The sequence below is a fragment of the Triticum dicoccoides genome, chromosome 3B (genome assembly GCF_002162155.2).
Source record: "Triticum dicoccoides isolate Atlit2015 ecotype Zavitan chromosome 3B, WEW_v2.0, whole genome shotgun sequence".
Lineage (NCBI taxonomy): Eukaryota > Viridiplantae > Streptophyta > Magnoliopsida > Poales > Poaceae > Triticum > Triticum dicoccoides.
The window spans coordinates 858,832,780-858,840,954 of record NC_041385.1 but is presented as its reverse complement, the minus strand read 5'-3'; positions in this window follow the sequence as shown (position 1 = coordinate 858,840,954).

Here is an 8,175-nt window from a genome sequence, read left to right as displayed (position 1 = left end):
CTGTTGATGCAACGGTGGTGCGGAGCCAGCAACTGGCTTTTGCTACACGGGAGCTGGAACCAACAACTTTTTTGCCGCAACCCACCGAGGCAAAGCTGGAACAAACAGCCGTTTTTCCTGCAACCGATCGAAGCCGACAGCTCAAACCAGCAGCTTTTTTGGCTGAAACCGGCTTACAGCGGAGCTAGAACCAACAATTGTTTTGGCGGGGATTTGAAGTACAGACCTCCAGGTGGGGAGGAGCGCACCTTACCAGACAGGCTAATGAACCATGGTGAACAAAATGGAAGGCGCACGGTTAAGAACTAAATACAACATAGAATCTAGAAATTTTTTAATTTTTTTTCCAATATTTTCTTGAAAATTGCGAACAACTTTTTAAAGCGAGCAACGTTTGCAAATCCGACAATTTTTTGAATTTCTTCTTTTTTTCAAAAAGTATAAACATTTTTTGATAGAAACATTATTTTAAAATCCTGCACATTTTTTCAAAAACCCAAACATTTTTTGACTCTTGAGGAAAATAATTGATAATGCCAACAGTTATCGAAATTTTGAACAATTTTTGCAAAAGCACAAGCAATATTTAAAATTACCAAAGGTTTTTCAAACATTTGAACATTTTTTAAGTTTCAAATAAAAATTTCAAAACCGTAAAAAATTTCCATTCTCGACATGTTTTGATTTTTTTCAAAAAACAAATCACCCAAAAAGAAATAGCAGTGCGAGGGATCAAACCCAGTAACTGCCGATGCTAACCGCTTGTCGCTAGCCACACCACCTAATATGCTTCACTATCTAAGTAGGAAGCACAGACTACAAGAACTAGCCCTCGGCGATCTGATTACTGTAGCAAAATGATCTTTTTTTCACTATTTCTTTTTATTTTAGTTCTTTTTTAGTTTTCATTTTTCCTAGACTACAACAAAATTTTCAACACGAACATTTTCTGAGAACACTAAAAAAATTATAATTTCAAAATAAAATCAGAAAAATACGAATACAATTTGAAACCAAGTTTTTTTTGAATTTTTCAACGCATTTTTTCACTTGTGTACAAAAAATTGAAAACAGGAATATTTTTTAAATTCGAAACAATTTTGAAAGAACGAACATTATTTAAAACTCTCAAACATTTTTTGAATTTGTGAAAAAAATTGTAAAAATAAATATTTTGTGAATTTGTGAACAAATTTTAAAAACGGGTACATTTTTTGAAGCAATGACTTTTTCAAAATTCAGCCCATCAGCTGCCCGACGGGAGCGACGCCGTCTCCTAGTTCGGCCGAAGGCCTAAGCATTTTTTTCCTATTATTTTATTTTTTCTTCTCTTTGTTGTTAATTCATTTTTATCCTTTTTCAACTTTTTTTGAATACTGTTCAAAATTTGAAGTAGTGTTTGTAATAGCAAAATGATAGTTAAGTAATAGTTTTAATTTTTTTCCTTCACATATTTATCAAATGCTTTTAAAAACATTTATTGTTTTCAATTGTATACCTTTGTATTTATTAATTATGTTAAAAACTTGAAATAATACTTTTAAGTGTTGGAAATATGCCCTAGAGGCAATAATAAAAGTATTATTATTATATTTCCTTGTTCATGATAATTGTCTTTTATTCATGCTATAACTGTATTATCCGGAAATCGTAATACACGTGTGAATACATAGACCACAATATGTCCCTAGTGAGCCTCTAGTTGACTAGCTCGTTGTGATCAACAGATAGTCATGGTTTCCTGGCTATGGACATTGGATGTCGTTGATAACGGGATCACATCATTAGGAGAATGATGTGATGGACAAGACCCAATCCTAAGACTCGCACAAAAGATCGTGTAGTTCGTTTGCTAGAGCTTTGCCAATGTCAAGTATCTCTTCCTTTGACCATGAGATCGTATAACTCCTGGATACCGTAGGAGTGCTTTGGGTGTATCAAACGTCACAACGTAACTGGGTGACTATAAAGGTGCACTACAGGTATCTCCGAAAGTATCTATTGTTTTATGCGGATCGAGACTGGGATTTGTCACTCCGTGTAAACGGAGAGGTATCTCTGGGCCCACTCGGTAGGACATCATCATATGCGCAATGTGACCAAGGAGTTGATCACGGGATGATGTGTTACGGAACGAGTAAAGTGACTTGCCGGTAACGAGATTGAACAAGGTATCGGTATACCGACGATCGAATCTCGGGCAAGTAACATACCGATAGACAAAGGGAATTGTATACGGGATCGATTGAGTCCTTGACATCGTGGTTCATCCGATGAGATCATCGTGGAACATGTGGGAGCCAACATGGGTATCCAGATCCCGCTGTTGGTTATTGACCGGAGAACGTCTCGGTCATGTCTGCATGTCTCCCGAACCCGTAGGGTCTACACACTTAAGGTTCGGTGACGCTAGGGTTATAAAGGAAGCTTGTATGTGGTTACCGAATGTTGTTCGGAGTCCCGGATGAGATCCCGGACGTCACGAGGAGTTCCGGAATGGTCCGGAGGTAAATATTTATATATAGGAAGTCCTGTTTCGGCCATCGGGACAAGTTTCGGGGTCATCGGTATTGTACCGGGACCACCGGAAGGGTCCCGGGGGCCCACCGGGTGGGGCCACCTGCCCCGGGGGGCCACATGGGCTGTAGGGGGTGCGCCTTGGCCTACATGGGCCAAGGGCACCAGCCCCTAGAGACCCATGCGCCAAGATAAAGGAAAAAGGGGAGAGTCCTAAAGGGGGAAGGCACCTCCGAGGTGCCTTGGGGAGGATGGACTCCTCCCCCCTCCTTAGCCGCACCCCTTCCTTGGAGGAGGGGGCAAGGCTGCGCCTCCCCCCTCTCCCCTGCCCCTATATATAGTGGAGGGGAGGGAGGGCATCCATACCTGAGCCCTTGGCGCCTCCCTCCCTCCCGTGACACCTCCTCCTCTCCCGTAGGTGCTTGGCGAAGCCCTGCAGGATTGCCACGCTCCTCCATCATCACCACGCCGTTGTGCTGCTGTTGGATGGAGTCTTCCTCAACCTCTCCCTCTCTCCTTGCTGGATCAAGGCGTGGGAGACGTCACCGGGCTGTACGTGTGTTGAACGCGGAGGTGCCGTCCGTTCGGCACTTGATCATCGGTGATCTGAATCACGACGAGTACGACTCCATCAACCCCGTTCACTTGAACGCTTCCGCTTAGCGATCTACAAGGGTATGTAGATGCACTCTCCTCTCTCCTTTCTACTCGTTGCTGGTCTCTCCATAGATAGATCTTGGTGTTACGTAGGAAATTTTTTGAATTTTTGCTACGTTCCCCAACAGTGGCATCATGAGCTAGGTCTATTGCGTAGATTCTTTGCACGAGTAGAACACAAAGTAGTTGTGGGCGTTGATGTTGTTCAATATGTTTACCGTTACTAGTCCAATCTTGTTTCGACGGTATTGTGGGATGAAGCGGCCCAGACCGACCTTACACGTACTCTTACGTGAGACAGGTTCCACCGATTGACATGCACTTGGTGCATAAGGTGGCTAGCGGGTGCCAGTCTCTCCCACTTTAGTCGGAACGGATTCGATGAAAAGGGTCCTTATGAAGGGTAAATAGCAATTGGCATATCACGTTGTGGTTTTGCGTAGGTAAGAAACGTTCTTGCTAGAACCCATAGCAGCCACGTAAAACATGCAAACAACAATTAGAGGACGTCTAACTTGTTTTTGCAGGGTATGCTATGTGATGTGATATGGCCAAAGGATGTGATGAATGAATATATGTGATGTATGAGATTGATCATGTTCTTGTAATAGGATTCACGACTTGCATGTCGATGAGTATGACAACCGGCAGGAGCCATAGGAGTTGTCTTTATTTTTTGTATGACCTGCGTGTCATTGAAGAACGCCATGTAAACTACTTTACTTTATTGCTAAGCGCGTTAGTCATAGAAGTAGAAGTAGTCGTTGGCGTGACAACTTCATGAAGACACGATGATGGAGATCATGATGATGGAGATCATGGTGTCATGCCGGTGACAAGATGATCATGGAGCCCCGAAGATGAAGATCAAAGGAGCTATATGATATTGGCCATATCATGTCACTACTCTATTTGATTGCATGTGATGTTTATCATGTTTATGCATCTTGTTTACTTAGGACGACGGTAGTAAATAAGATGATCCCTTACAAAATTTCAAGAAGTGTTCTCCCCTAACTGTGCACCGTTACTACAGTTCGTCGCTTCTAAGCACCACGTGATGATCGGGTGTGATGGATTCTTACGTTCACATACAACGGGTGTAAGACAGTTTTACACAGCGAAAACACTTAGGGTTAACTTGACGAGCCTAGCATGTGCAGACATGGCCTCGGAACACGGAGACCGAAAGGTCGAGCATGAGTCGTATAGTAGATACGATCAACATGAAGATGTTCACCGACGTTAACTAGTCCGTCTCACGTGATGATCGGACACGGCCTAGTTGACTCGGATCATGTAATCACTTAGATGACTAGAGGGATGTCTATCTGAGTGGGAGTTCATAAGATGAACTTAATTATCTTGAACATAGTCAAAAGACCTTTTGCAAATTATGTCGTAGCTCGCGCTATAGTTCTACTGTTTTAGATATGTTCCTAGAGAAAATATAGTTGAAAGTTGACAGTAGCGATTATGCGATCAGTAGAAAGCTTATGTCCTTAATGCACCGCTTAGTGTGCTGAACCCCAAACATCGTTTGTGGATGTTTCGAACATCGAACATACACGTTTTGATAACTACGTGATAGTTCAGTTAAATGGTTTAAGTAGAGGCACCAAAGACGTTTTCGAAACGTCACGGAACATATGAGATGTTTCGAGGGCTGAAATTGAGATTTCAGGCTCGTGCCCACGTCAAGAGGTATAAGACCTCCGACGATTTTCTTAGCCTGCAAACTAAGGAGAGAAGCTCAATTGTTGAGCTTGTGCTCAGATTGTCTGAGTACAACAATCACTTGAATCGAGTGGGAGTTGATCTTCCAGATGAGATAGTGATGTTTCTCCAAAGTCATTGCCACCAAGCTGCTAGAGCTTCGTGATGAACTATAACATATCAAGGATAGAGATGATGATCCTTGAGGTATTCGCGTTGTTTGACATCGCGAAAGTAGAAATCAAGAAGGAGCATCAATTGTTGATGGTTGATGAAACCACTAGTTTCAAGAAGGGCAAGGGAAAGAAGGGATACTTCATGAAACGGCAAATCAGCTGCCGCACCAATGAAGAAACCCAAGGTTGAACCCAAACCCGAGACTAAGTGCTTCTGTAATAAGGGGAACAACCACTAGAGCAGCATTACCCTAGATACTTGGTAGATGAGAAGGCTGGCAAGGTCGATAGAAGTATATTGGATATACATTATGTTAATGTGTACTTTACTAGTACTCCTAGTAGCACCAGGGGATTAGATACCGGTTCGGTTGCTAAAGAGTTAGTAACTCGAAATAAAAGCTACGGAATAAACGGAGACTAGCTAAAGGAGAGCTGACGATATGTGTTGGAAGTGTTTCCAAGTTTGATATAATCGAGCATCGCACGCTCCCTCTACCATCAAGATTAGTATTAAACCTGAATAAGTGCTCTTGCACCTATAGGAATGGTTTATTGAATCTCGATCGTAGTGATACACATTTTCGTGCCAAAAGATATAAGATAGTAATGATAGTACCACTTACTTGTGGCACTGCCATGTAAGTCATAATGGTATAAAACGCATGAAGAAGCTCCATGTTGATGGATCTTTGGACTCACTCGTTTTTGAAAAGTTTGAGACATGCGAACCATGTCTATTGGTGTATATGCATGAAGAAACTCCATGCAAATGGACCGTTCGGACTCACTTGATTTTGAATCACTTGAGATATGCAAATCATACCACATGGGCAAGATGACTGAAAAGCCTCGGTTTCAGTAAGATGGAACAAGATAGCAACTTGTTGGAAGTAACACATTTTGATGTGTGCAGTCGAATGAGTGCTGAGGCATGCAGTGAATATCATTATGTTCTTACTTCACAGATGATTCGAGTAAATGTTGAGTATATTTACTTGATGAAACACAAGTCTGAATTATCGAATGGTTCAAGTAATGTCAGAGTGAAGTAGCAGATCATTGTGACAAGAGGATAAAATGTCTATGATATGATCATAGAGATGAATATCTGAGTTACGAGTTTTGGCACACAATTAAGACATTGTGGAAATTGTTTTGCAATTAATACCGCCTGGAACACCATAATGTGATGGTGTGTCCGAACATCATAGTTGCACCCTATTGGATATGGTGCGTACCATGATGTCTCTTATCGAATTACCACTATCGTTCATGGATTAGGCATTAGAGACAACCACATTCACTTTAAATAGGGCACCACGTAATTCCGATGAGATGACACCGTATGAATTATGGTTTAGAGAAACCTAAGTTGTCGTTTCTTAAAAGTTTGGGGCTGCGACGCTTATATGAAAAAGTTTCAGGCTGATAAGCTAGAACCCAAAGCGGATAAATGCATCTTCATAGGACACCCAAAATAGTTGGGTATACCTCCTGTCTCAGATCCAAAAGCAATAAAGGATTGTTTCTTGAATCAGGTCCTTTCTCGAGGAAAGGTTTCTCTCGAAAGAGTTGAGTGGGAGGATGGTGGAGACTTGATGAGGTTATTGAACCGTCTCTTCAACTAGTGTGTGGCAGGGCACAGGAAGTTGTTCCTCTGGCACCTACTGAAGGAAATATGACCTAGAGGCAATAATAAAGTTATTATTTATTTCCTTATATCATGATAAATGTTTATTATTCATGCTAGAATTGTATTAACCGGAAACATAATACATGTGTGAATACATAGACAAACAGAGTGTCACTAGTATGCCTCTACTTGACTAGCTCGTTAATCAAAGATGGTTATGTTTCCTGACCATGAACAATGAGTTGTTATTTGATTAACGAGGTCACATCATTAGTTGAATGATCTGATTGACATGACCCATTCCATTAGCTTAGCACCTGATCGTTTAGTATGTTGCTATTGCTTTCTTCATGACTTATACATGTTCCTATGACTATGAGATTATGCAACTCCCGTTTGCCGGAGGAACACTTTGGGTGCTACCAAACGTCACAACGTAACTGGGTGATTATAAAGGAGCATTACAGGTGTCTCCAAAGGTAGATGTTGGGTTGGCGTATTTCGAGATTAGGATTTGTCACTCCGATTGTCGGAGAGGTATCTCTGGGCCCTCTCGGTAATACACATCACATAAGCCTTGCAAGCATTACAACTAATAAGTTAGTTGTGAGATGATGTATTACGGAACGAGTAAAGAGACTTGCCGGTAACGAGATTGAACTAGGTATTGGATACCGACGATCGAATCTCGGGCAAGTAACATACCGATGACAAAGGGAACAACGTATGTTGTTATGCGGTCTGACCGATAAAGATCTTCGTAGAATATGTAGGAGCCAATATGGGCATCCAGGTCCCGCTATTGGTTATTGACCGGAGACGTGTCTCGGTCATGTCTACATTGTTCTCGAACCCGTAGGGTCCGCACGCTTAAGGTTACGATGACAGTTATATTATGAGTTTATGCATTTTGATGTACCGAAGGTTGTTCGGAGTCCCGGATGTGATCACGGACATGACGAGGAGTCTCGAAATGGTCGAGACGTAAAGATTGATATATTGGAAGCCTATATTTGGATATCGGAAGTGTTCCGGGTGAAATCGGGATTTTACCGGAATACCGGGAGGGTTACCGGAACCCCCCGGGAGCTATTTGGGCCATAGTGGGCCTTAGTGGAAAAGAGAAGGGGCTGCCCTAGTTGGTCTGCGCGCCCCCCCTTCCCCTAGTCCTATTAGGACTAGGAGAGGTGGCCGGCCCCCTCCTCCTCTTTTCCCCTCCGAGGAATCCTAGTTGGACTAGGATTGGAGGGGAATCCTACTCCCAGAGGGAGTAGGACTCTCCTGCGCCTCCCCCCCTTGGCCGGCCAGCCTCCCCTCCTCTCCTCCTTTATATACGGAGGCAGGGGCACCTCTAAACACACAAGTTGACACAAGTTGATCCACGTGATCGATTCCTTAGCCGTGTGCGGTGCCCCCTGCCACCATATTCCTCGATAATACTGTAGCGGAGTTTAGGCGAAGCCCTGCTGCTGT